Genomic DNA, 12500 nt, shown 5'->3' on the forward strand with positions numbered 1-12500 from the left:
TCAGAGATGTAGTCACCACACCCCAATTACAAGTTGTGTTAAAAGAGCAATTACACAGTAATCATAGAGGCCAGGGTGGAGGAGAGTTGTGGTGTAGAAGGCTGCTTGTTGTGTGTGTTGCTGCTAGGAAACATCCTCACAGTGACAGTAATGTATATTGATTCCAGTCCTAAAATGCCTGACTGATTTGAGATTGAAGTGTTTCATTCCACTTTGCATTGGTGCCAAGCTTTGCAACAGTAATCAATTTGACAGTGCTTTTATTTTGCCTTAGTGGGCAGTTTCTCTCTCTTTCCTCCTCCCTCTACCGTCCCTCCCTCTCTCACTCCCTCTACCTCCCCCTCTCACTCCCTCTACCTCCCCCCCTCTCACTCCCCTCTCACCTCCCCCTCTCACTCCCTCTACCTCCCCCTCTCACTCCCTCTACCTCCCCCTCTCACTCCCTCTACCTCCCCCTCTCACTCCCTCTACCTCCCCCTCTCACTCCCTCTACCTCCCCCTCTCACCCACCCCCTCCACTCCCTCTACCTCCCCCTCTCACTCCCTCTACCTCCCTCCTCTCACTCCCTCTACCTCCCCCTCTCACTCCCTCTACCTCCCCCCCTCTCACTCCCTCTACCTCCCTCCCCCTCTCACTCCCTCTACCTCCCCCTCTCACTCCCTCTCACTCCCTCTACCTCCCTCCCCCTCTCACTCCCTCTACCTCCCCCTCTCACTCCCTCTACCTCCCCCTCTCACTCCCTCTACCTCCCCCCCCTCTCACTCCCTCTACCTCCCTCCCCTCTCACTCCCTCTACCTCCCCCTCTCACTCCCTCTACCTCCCCCTCTCACTCCCCTCTCACTCCCTCTACCTCCTCCCCTCTCACTCCCTCTACCTCCCCCTCTCACTCCCTCTACCTCCCCTCTCACTCCCCTCTCACTCCCTCTACCTCCCTCCCTCTCTCACCCTCTCTACCTCCCCCTCTCACTCCCTCTACCTCCCCCTCTCACTCCCTCTACCTCCCTCCCCCTCTCACTCTCTACCTCTCTCTACCTCCCTCCCCTCTCTCTACCTCCCTCCCCTCTCACTCCCTCTACCTCCCCCTCTCACTCCCTCTACCTCCCTCCCCCTCTCACTCTCTACCTCTCTCTACCTCCCTCCCCTCTCTCTACCTCCCTCCCCTCTCACTCCCTCTACCTCCCTCCCCTCTCTCTACCTCCCTCCCCTCTCACTCCCTCTACCTCCCTCCCCTCTCTCTACCTCCCTCCCCCTCTCACTCCCTCTACCTCCCTCCCCTCTCTCTACCTCCCTCCCCTCTCACTCCCTCTACCTCCCCCTCTCACTCCCTCTACCTCCCTCCCCCTCTCACTCTCTACCTCTCTCTACCTCCCTCCCCTCTCTCTACCTCCCTCCCCCTCTCACTCCCTCTACCTCCCTCCCCTCTCTCTACCTCCCTCCCCTCTCACTCCCTCTACCTCCCCCTCTCACTCCCTCTACCTCCCTCTCCCTCTTACTCTCTACCTCCCCCTCTCACTCCCACTATCTCTCTCCCCCTCTCTCTACCTCCCTCCCCCTCTCACTCTCTCTACCTCCCTCTCACTCTCTCTACCTCCCTCCCCCTCTCACTCTCTCTACCTCCCTCTACCTCCCTCCCCCACTACCTCACCCTCCTCTCTCTGTGTGTGTACAGTAAGTCTGAGCTCTTGACCCCCACGAGGTTCTGACCTGAAACTTACCCGTAGCCGTGTCCTAGAGAGAGACTGATTCAGAAGTGTGTGTGTGTGTATGTGTGTGTGTGTGTGTGTGTGTGTGTGTGTGTGTGTGTGTGTGTGTGTGGTGTGTGTGTGTGTGTGTGTGTGTGTGTGTGTGTGTGTGTGTGTGTGTGTGTGTGTGTGTGTGGACCAGTTCTGTTAGTTTTACCACTACAGTTTTCACATGGCTAAATAGTCATCCATCATTGACTGGACTAGGTCAATATGACACAGAGAGACTGATAGAAGTCTCCTGGGTCAAACTGCTCAGAGAGGTGTGTGTGTGTGTGTGCAAAGCCTCAGAGATGTAGTCACCACACCCCAATTACAAGTTGTGTTAAAAGAGCAATTACACAGTAATCATAGAGGCCAGGGTGGAGGAGAGTTGTGGTGTAGAAGGCTGCTTGTTGTGTGTGTTGCTGCTAGGAAACATCCTCACAGTGACAGTAATGTATATTGATTCCAGTCCTAAAATGCCTGACTGATTTGAGATTGAAGTGTTTCATTCCACTTTGCATTGGTGCCAAGCTTTGCAACAGTAATCAATTTGACAGTGCTTTTATTTTGCCTTAGTGGGCAGTTTCTCTCTCTTTCCTCCTCCCTCTACGTCCCTCCCTCTCTCACTCCCTCTACCTCCCCCTCTCACTCCCTCTACCTCCCCCTCTCACTCCCTCTACCTCCCCCTCTCACTCCCTCTACCTCCCCCTCTCACTCCCTCTACCTCCCTCCCTCACTCCCTCTACCTCCCCCTCTCACTCCCTCTACCTCCCCCTCTCACTCCCTCTACCTCCCTCCCTCACTCCCTCTACCTCCCCCTCTCACTCCCTCTACCTCCCTCCTCTCACTCCCTCTACCTCCCCCTCTCACTCCCTCTACCTCCCCCTCTCACTCCCTCTACCTCCCCCTCTCACTCCCTCTACCTCCCTCCCCTCTCACTCCCTCTACCTCTCCCCTCTCACTCCCTCTACCTCCCCCTCTCACTCCCTCTACCTCCCCCTCTCACTCCCTCTACCTCCCCCTCTCACTCCCCTCTCACTCCCTCTACCTCCCTCCCCCTCTCACTCCCTCTACCTCCCCCTCTCACTCCCTCTACCTCCCCCTCTCACTCCCCTCTCACTCCCTCTACCTCCCTCCCCTCTCTCACCCTCTCTACCTCCCCCTCTCACTCCCTCTACCTCCCCCTCTCACTCCCTCTACCTCCCTCCCCCTCTCACTCTCTACCTCTCTCTACCTCCCTCCCCTCTCTCTACCTCCCTCCCCTCTCACTCCCTCTACCTCCCCCTCTCACTCCCTCTACCTCCCTCCCCCTCTCACTCTCTACCTCTCTCTACCTCCTCTCACCCTCCTCTCTACCTCCCTCCCCTCTCACTCCCTCTACCTCCCTCCCCTCTCTCTACCTCCCTCCCCTCTCACCTCTCCTCTACCTCCCTCCCCTCTCTCTACCTCCCTCCCCCTCTCACTCCCTCTACCTCCCTCCCCTCTCTCTACCTCCCTCCCCTCTCACTCCCTCTACCTCCCCCTCTCACTCCCTCTACCTCCCTCTCCCTCTTACTCTCTACCTCCCCCTCTCACTCCCACTATCTCTCTCCCCCTCTCTCTACCTCCCTCCCCCTCTCACTCTCTCTACCTCCCTCTCACTCTCTCTACCTCCCTCCCCCTCTCACTCTCTCTACCTCCCTCTACCTCCCTCCCCCACTACCTCACCCTCCTCTCTCTGTGTGTGTACAGTAAGTCTGAGCTCTTGACCCCCACGAGGTTCTGACCTGAAACTTACCCGTAGCCGTGTCCTAGAGAGAGACTGATTCAGAAGTGTGTGTGTGTGTATGTGTGTGTGTGTGTGTGTGTGTGTGTGTGTGTGTGTGTGTGTGTGTGTGTGTGTGTGTGTGTGTGTGTGTGTGTGTGTGTGTGTGTGTGTGTGTGTTAGGGCTGTGACGGTCGTGGAATTTCGGATGACAGTAATTGGTCAGTCAAACAACTGCGTCTCCGTAATAACCGTCCGAATAGCAAAACATTTTTTGGGGGGGACACATTTTCTCCTCTCCTCTGCTCTTGACTGCATGTGCTGCCATAGAAATAGAATGAGTAGAAAGGGCATAATGGGTGGACTGGCAGGAATTGCGAGTGTACCCATAGGAGCAAAACAGGAAGTAAAAACAGGAAGTAAAAGCAGGAAGTAAAAGCAGGAAATGTAACCTGTGATTTGCTGATTCAACTGACTAGGGATGTGCATCTCTCCTTACAACATGATTTGATACACATCTAGATTCACGGACTCCGATATGATACAGGAACGATACGTTTCAAAGTAAAAGTATCGGTGTGATTCGGTTTGAATAGGGGAAGGAATTGATGTGATGGATTAACATTTGTTGCATGAACATTAATTTTCCATCTGCATTCACATCTGATACTGACTGAGATTAGTAGCTCATCCTCTCTGTGAAGGAGCCGTCTGAGCGGACTTCTCTGAGTCTACTACTACTACTATCACATGGGGGGGGCAATATTCATTTAGTCTGCCCCCTTTGGATCTGACATCACCATCAAATGTATTGACCTGTGAATATCTATGGCATAGACAGTTAATATAGCAGAGCTTTGGATTTCAACAGCGAATGGTTTTGACCGTTTAGTTACGGAGGAGAGCAGGTCTTCTCCTGCTCATACTCAGACCATAGGCCTACAGTGCAGCTCCAAAAAATGATTGCAGTCCTAGTTATGAAATTACACCTTTATCATGTTCATGTAAAAATGAAAGCAAAACTACCAAATCAATGTGTTATGATGAATCTAGCAATCTCCAAGGCCCAATCAGCAGTAAGATGTGTAGTCTGTAGGATGTGAGTTGTGCCCACTCTGGTAGCCAACACAAGTCTGTCACTAAAACACAATTTTCTACTGTGCATTTGGTAACAATGGCCCAGCAAATTACACCCAACTAATAAAGCCTATGATTTGATATTGCGAAAGCCATTTTACAAGCATTTGAATGTTGAAGGCGCCGTGCAGATACAGGAGGCTCAGTTTGGTGTGAACAGCTGTGCTCTGTATGCACAGTTGTAATCTGACTTGGAGATCAATGACTGTCATAATCATTTCCTTGTTTAGTTCAATAGGCTGCTGAAGGACAGGACTCGTCTAATAAGTCACAAAAGATTCAAGATATTTTCAGAGGGGGAAATAAAATGATATGAGTAAACAACGCCAGTGAACTGGCGCTTCGTAACGTTTCAATCGTTTTTCTGACTGATTTCAGTCGGCTGTTCATTCCCAAATCACATTTGTTTTAGAATTGTTTTATTATGACAGTTAATTTATTTTCATGACGTCTTCATCTGTTATTTACATGGTAATTGTGCCAGCCCTGAGTGTGTGTGTGTGTGTGTGTGTGTGTGTGTGTGTGTGTGTGTGTGTGTGTATTCTCCCAGCCCTGCAACCTTGAGGCTCTTCCTGTAGGTGTTGTTCAGATATGCCTGGGCTGCTCACACAAACACACTATGACCGTGTGTGTGTTTGTGTGTGCTTGATAATGCACTGGGTTCTAAATTCTGGTGTCATGACAACGCACGACACACACACAGGACACACAGAGAATCCCTTTGGGCACATTCCTCATAGCAACTCCATAAATCCTTGAATAGTGAACATGTCCAAGCCTCAGAGGATCATTATTCTCCGGCTGTAACCAAGTAGTTGTGCAATCTCCCTCGAAAGGAGGATTAAACCAGCAGAGGGAGGAGAGAGGAAGAGAGGAGGGGATTGGCCTCTCCTCTGTGAAGGCAAGTAGTGATGGCAACCACTCTGGAAAGTAGAAAACGCCAGACAGAGAGGGGAGGTTGTCTGTGTTGTGTCAGAGAGGCAGTCTATTTTTGTCAGAGGCGGCAAATACTAACAAACCTGATATGTAATATAGACCCACTCTGACACACACACACACACACACACACACACACACACACACACACACACACCACACACACACACACACACACACACACACACACACACACACACACACTCACACTCACACACTGACACACACACTCACTCATACATACACTCACACACACACACTGACACACACACACACACACACACACACACACAGTGAGCATGGAGCCGGTGTGAGCAGGGAAAAGAGAGTGGGGTGTCCTCTGCCAACCCTGATTAGAAATACAGTCTGCAGAGAAGGCAAGCTGAGGGACAGTGTGTGGTGTGTGTGTGTGTGTGTGTGTGTGTGTGTGTGTGTGTGTTGTGGTGTGTGTGTGTGTGTGTGTGTGTGTGTGTGCATATATTTCTCTCCTCCTTGTAGCGTCGCTGTCTCTTCCTCTTACATTCTCTAAACACGCGTCACACAAGGAACCCTGAGAACCTCATCACAACCATATAACACAGAGAAACCTGACAACCTCATCACAACCACATAACACAGAGAAACCTGACAACCTCATCACAACCATATAACACAGAGAAACCATGACAACCTCATCACAACCACATAACACAGAGAAACCTGACAACCTCATCACAACCATATAACACAGAGAAACCTGACAACCTCATCACAACCATATAACACAGAGAAACCTGACAACCTCATCACAACCATATAACACAGAGAAACCTGACAACCTCATCACAACCACATAACACAGAGAAACCTGACAACCTCATCACAACCATATAACACAGAGAAACCATGGTAACCTCATCACAACCATATAACACAGAGAAACCATGACAACCTCATCACAACCATATAACACAGAGAAACCCCATATAACACAGAGAAACCATGGTAACCTCATCACAACCATATAACACAGAGAAACCTGACAACCTCATCACAACCATATAACACAGAGAAACCTGACAACCTCATAACAACCATATAACACAGAGAAACCATGGCAACCTCATCATAACCATATAACACAGAGAAACCTGATAACCTCATAACAACCATATAACACAGAGAAACCTGACAACCTCATAACAACCATATAACACAGAGAAACCATGGTAACCTCATCACAACCATATAACACAGAGAAACCATGACAACCTCATCACAACCATATAACACAGAGACACCATGGTAACCTCATCACGACCATATAACACAGAGAAACCATGACAACCTCATCACAACCATATAACACAGGGAAACCTGACAAGCCTCATCACGACCATATAACACAGAGAAACCTGACAACCTCATCACAACCATATAACACAGAGAAACCTGACAACCTCATCAGCAACCATATAACACAGAGAAACCTGACAACCTCATCAGCAACCATATAACACAGGGAAACCATGGCAACCTCATCACAACCATATAACACAGAGAAACCATGGCAACCTCATCACACCATATAACACAGAGAAACCATGGCAACCTCATCACAACCATATAACACAGAGAAACCATGGCAACCTCATCACAACCATATAACACAGAGAAACCATGGACAACCTCATCACAACCATATAACACAGAGAAACCATGGCAACCTCATCACAACCATATAACACAGAGAAACCATGACAACCTCATCACAACCATATAACACAGAGAAACCATGACAACCTCATCACAACCATATAACACAGAGAAACCATGGCAACCGCATCACAACCATTTAACACAGAGAAACCATGACAACCTCATAGCAACCATATAACACAGAGAAACCATGGTAACCTCATCACAACCATATAACACAGAGAAACCTGACAACCTCATCACAACCATATAACACAGAGAAACCTGACAACCTCATCACAACCATATAACACAGAGAAACCATGGCAACCTCATAACAACCACATAACAGAGAGAAACCATGACAACCTCATCACAACCATATAACACAAAGAAACCATGACAACCTCATCACAACCATATAACACAGCGATACCATGACAATCTCATAACAACCATATAACACAGAGAAACCTGACAACCATATAACACAGAGAAACCTGACAACCTCATCACAACCATATAACACAGAGAAACCTGACAACCTCATCACAACCATTTAACACAGAGAAACCTGACAACCTCATAACAACCATATAACACAGAGAAACCATGACAACCTCATCACAACCATATAACACAGAGAAACCTGACAACCTCATCACAACCATATAACACAGAGAAACCTGACAACCTCATAACAACCATATAACACAGAGAAACCTGACAACCTCATAACAACCATATAACACAGAGAAACCTGACAACCTCATAACAACCGATATTAACACAGAGAAACCTGACAACCTCATCACAACCATATAACACAGAGAAACCTGACAACCTCATCACAACCATATAACACGAGAGAAACCATGACAACCTCATCACAACCATATAACACAGAGAAACCTGACAACCTCATCCACAACCACATAACACAGAGAAAACCTGACAACCTCATCACAACCATATAACACAGAGAAACCTGACAACCTCATCACAACCATATAACACAGAGAAACCTGACAACCTCATCACAACCATATAACACAGAGAAACCTGACAACCTCATAACAACCATATAACACAGAGAAACCTGACAACCTCATAACAACCATATAACACAGAGAAACCTGAGAACCTCATCACAACCATATAACACAGAGAAACCTGACAACCTCATCACAACCACATAACACAATTGTCTGCTTGTGTGTGTTTGTGTGTTTGAGAGAGGTTGTGTGTGTGTGTGTGTGTGTGTGTGTGTGTGTGTGTGTGTGTGTGTGTGTGTGTGTGTGTGTGTGTGTGTGTGTGTGTGTGTGTGAGCTGTTCAGACGAGGTCAGTGTGAGCTGGTATTGGCCCAGCTCCCACATTATAGAGAGAGTGACAGAGAGAGAGTGACAGAGAGAGAGAGTGACAGAGAGGAGAGAGAGAAGAGAGAGGATAGAGGAGAGAGAGAGAGGAGAGCGAGGAGAGCGAGGAGAGAGAGGTAATAAGGTGAACACCAGGAAGTTAACCTCAGACCTTCTCATTATGTTACAGAGAGTAAAGGCTAGTAGGAGAAATAGAGAGAAAATGATAAAGAATAGAGTTTGTTTGGGAAAGACTAAAAGATGGGAGAGTGAGCCAGAAATAAGGAGAGAAGCAGAGATGTATTTTTAGTGAGGAGGAGGTAGACCTATTCAGTGGTACCTCTCTGCCCACGCTTTGTCACTCGGCTGTGAGGAGTAACAACGTTGTGTGTGAACACGCTGCACCAGATAACACACATCCATGAACAACACTCACTCTCTCTCTGTCATGAACACACATCCTCTTAAACACACACACTTCTCTCCACCAGGCCACCGTACTCTGCCCAGTGGAGCGGCCAGAGACGATAGAGTAAGACAGGGAGAGGTAGAAGAGGAGACAAAAGCGTATCAAGCTGAACTGTACCGTCAATGAAATGAAACATTTAAAGGTCAAGCTCCTGAGCTCTTAGGAGGAAATCTAGTCTCTGGTAACTGTAGACTCTGGCCCTGAGGAAGCCTGGCCTGTTCATTCACTGTGAACTCTATAGAGGAGGAGATGTTGGCATGGCTGACTGCAGAATGGCTTTCCTCCTCTTGAAACCTGAGAAGCACGAGACAGAGAGCGAGAGAGAGAGGAGAGCACTGCACAGTTAGAGAGGAGAGAGACAGAGAGAGGAGAGCACTGCACAGTTAGAGAGGAGAGAGACAGAGAGAGAGAGGAGAGCACTGCACAGTTAGAGAGGAGAGAGACAGAGAGAGGAGAGCACTGCACAGTTAGAGAGGAGAGATACAGAGAGAGGAGAGCACTGCACAGTTAGAGAGGAGAGATACAGAGAGAGGAGAGCACTGCACAGTTAGAGAGGAGAGAGACAGAGAGCGAGAGGAGAGCACTGCACAGTTAGAGAGGAGAGAGACAGAGAGAGGAGAGCACTGCACAGTTAGAGAGGAGAGAGACAGAGAGGAGAGCACTGCACAGTTAGAGAGGAGAGAGAGAGAGGAGAGCACTGCACAGTTAGAGAGGAGAGAGACAGAGAGAGAGAGGAGAGCACTGCACAGTTAGAGAGGAGAGAGACAGAGAGAGAGAGGAGAGCACTGCACAGTTAGAGAGGAGAGAGACAGAGAGAGAGAGGAGAGCACTGCACAGTTAGAGAGGAGAGAGACAGAGAGAGGAGAGCACTGCACAGTTAGAGAGGAGAGAGACAGAGAGAGAGAGGAGAGCACTGCACAGTTAGAGAGGAGAGAGACAGAGAGAGGAGAGCACTGCACAGTTAGAGAGGAGAGATACAGAGAGAGGAGAGCACTGCACAGTTAGAGAGGAGAGATACAGAGAGAGGAGAGCACTGCACAGTTAGAGAGGAGAGAGACAGAGAGCGAGAGGAGAGCACTGCACAGTTAGAGAGGAGAGAGACAGAGAGAGGAGAGCACTGCACAGTTAGAGAGGAGAGAGACAGAGAGGAGAGCACTGCACAGTTAGAGAGGAGAGAGAGAGAGGAGAGCACTGCACAGTTAGAGAGGAGAGAGACAGAGAGAGAGAGGAGAGCACTGCACAGTTAGAGAGGAGAGAGACAGAGAGAGAGAGGAGAGCACTGCACAGTTAGAGAGGAGAGAGACAGAGAGAGAGAGGAGAGCACTGCACAGTTAGAGAGGAGAGAGACAGAGAGAGAGAGGAGAGCACTGCACAGTTAGAGAGGAGAGAGACAGAGAGAGGAGAGCACTGCACAGTTAGAGAGGAGAGAGACAGAGAGAGGAGAGCACTGCACAGTTAGAGAGGAGAGAGAGAGAGAGGAGAGCACTGCACAGTTAGAGAGGAGAGAGGACAGAGAGAGGAGAGCACTGCACAGTTAGAGAGGAGAGAGACGAGAGAGAGAGGAGAGCACTGCACAGTTAGAGAGGAGAGAGACAGAGAGAGGAGAGCACTGCACAGTTAGAGAGGAGAGAGACAGAGAGAGGAGAGCACTGCACAGTTAGAGAGGAGAGAGACAGAGAGGAGAGCACTGCACAGTTAGAGAGGAGAGAGACAGAGAGAGAGAGGAGAGCACTGCACAGTTAGAGAGGAGAGAGACAGAGAGAGAGAGGAGAGCACTGCACAGTTAGAGAGGAGAGAGACAGAGAGAGGAGAGCACTGCACAGTTAGAGAGGAGAGAGACAGAGAGAGAGAGGAGAGCACTGCACAGTTAGAGAGGAGAGAGACAGAGAGAGAGAGGAGAGCACTGCACAGTTAGAGAGGAGAGAGACAGAGAGGAGAGCACTGCACAGTTAGAGAGGAGAGATACAGAGAGAGGAGAGCACTGCACAGTTAGAGAGGAGAGAGACAGAGAGGAGAGCACTGCACCGTTAGAGAGGAGAGAGACAGAGAGAGGAGAGCACTGCACAGTTAGAGAGGAGAGAGACAGAGAGAGAGAGGAGAGCACTGCACAGTTAGAGAGGAGAGAGACAGAGAGAGAGAGGAGAGCACTGCACAGTTAGAGAGGAGAGAGACAGAGAGAGGAGAGCACTGCACAGTTAGAGAGGAGAGAGACAGAGAGAGAGAGGAGAGCACTGCACCGTTAGAGAGGAGAGAGACAGAGAGAGGAGAGCACTGCACAGTTAGAGAGGAGAGAGACAGAGAGAGAGGAGAGCACTGCACAGTTAGAGAGGAGAGATACAGAGAGAGGAGAGCACTGCACCGTTAGAGAGGAGAGAGACAGAGAGAGGAGAGCACTGCACAGTTAGAGAGGAGAGAGACAGAGAGAGAGAGGAGAGCACTGCACAGTTAGAGAGGAGAGAGACAGAGAGAGAGAGGAGAGCACTGCACAGTTAGAGAGGAGAGAGACAGAGAGAGAGAGGAGAGCACTGCACAGTTAGAGAGGAGAGATACAGAGAGAGGAGAGCACTGCACAGTTAGAGAGGAGAGAGAGAGAGGAGAGCACTGCACCGTTAGAGAGGAGAGAGACAGAGAGAGGAGAGCACTGCACAGTTAGAGAGGAGAGAGACAGAGAGAGGAGAGCACTGCACAGTTAGAGAGGAGAGAGACAGAGAGAGAGAGGAGAGCACTGCACAGTTAGAGAGGAGAGAGACAGAGAGAGGAGAGCACTGCACAGTTAGAGAGGAGAGAGACAGAGAGAGGAGAGCACTGCACAGTTAGAGAGGAGAGAGACAGAGAGAGGAGAGCACTGCACAGTTAGAGAGGAGAGAGACAGAGAGAGAGAGGAGAGCACTGCACAGTTAGAGAGGAGAGAGACAGAGAGAGGAGAGCACTGCACAGTTAGAGAGGAGAGAGACAGAGAGAGGAGAGCACTGCACAGTTAGAGAGGAGAGAGACAGAGAGAGGAGAGCACTGCACAGTTAGAGAGGAGAGAGAGAGAGGAGAGCATGTGAGAGAGGAGAGGCTGTGCATTTGTGTGTGTGTGTGTGTGTGCAGTGTGGCTGTGGGTATGGCTGTGCATGCGTGTGTGTGTGTGTGTGGCTGTGGTATGGCAGCGCGTGCGTGTGTGTGTCAGTGTGGCTGTGGTATGGCAGCGCGTGCGTGTGTGTGTCAGTGTGGCTGTGGTATGGCAGCGCTTGCGTGTGTGTGTCAGTGTGGCTGTGGTATGGCAGCGCGTGCGTGTGTGTGTCAGTGTGGCTGTGGTATGGCAGCGCGTGCGTGTGTGTGTCAGTGTGGCTGTGGTATGGCAGCGCGTGCGTGTGTGTGTCAGTGTGGCTGTGGTATGGCAGCGCGTGCGTGTGTGTGTCAGTGTGGCTGTGGTATGGCAGCGCGTGCGTGTGTGTGTCAGTGTGGCT

The 12500-nt window shown here is 49.8% G+C and overlaps 1 protein-coding gene across 2 annotated transcripts in view; it reads left to right on the top strand.

Moving 5' to 3' along the window:
* Positions 1–12500, top strand: part of LOC106594804 (polypeptide N-acetylgalactosaminyltransferase 1) — a 124128-nt gene that overhangs the window by 45063 nt on the left and 66565 nt on the right. The gene's annotated exons all lie outside the window — the stretch shown is intronic.

The sequence above is a fragment of the Salmo salar genome, chromosome 02 (genome assembly GCF_965601325.2).
Source record: "Salmo salar chromosome 02, fSalSal1, whole genome shotgun sequence".
Lineage (NCBI taxonomy): Eukaryota > Metazoa > Chordata > Actinopteri > Salmoniformes > Salmonidae > Salmo > Salmo salar.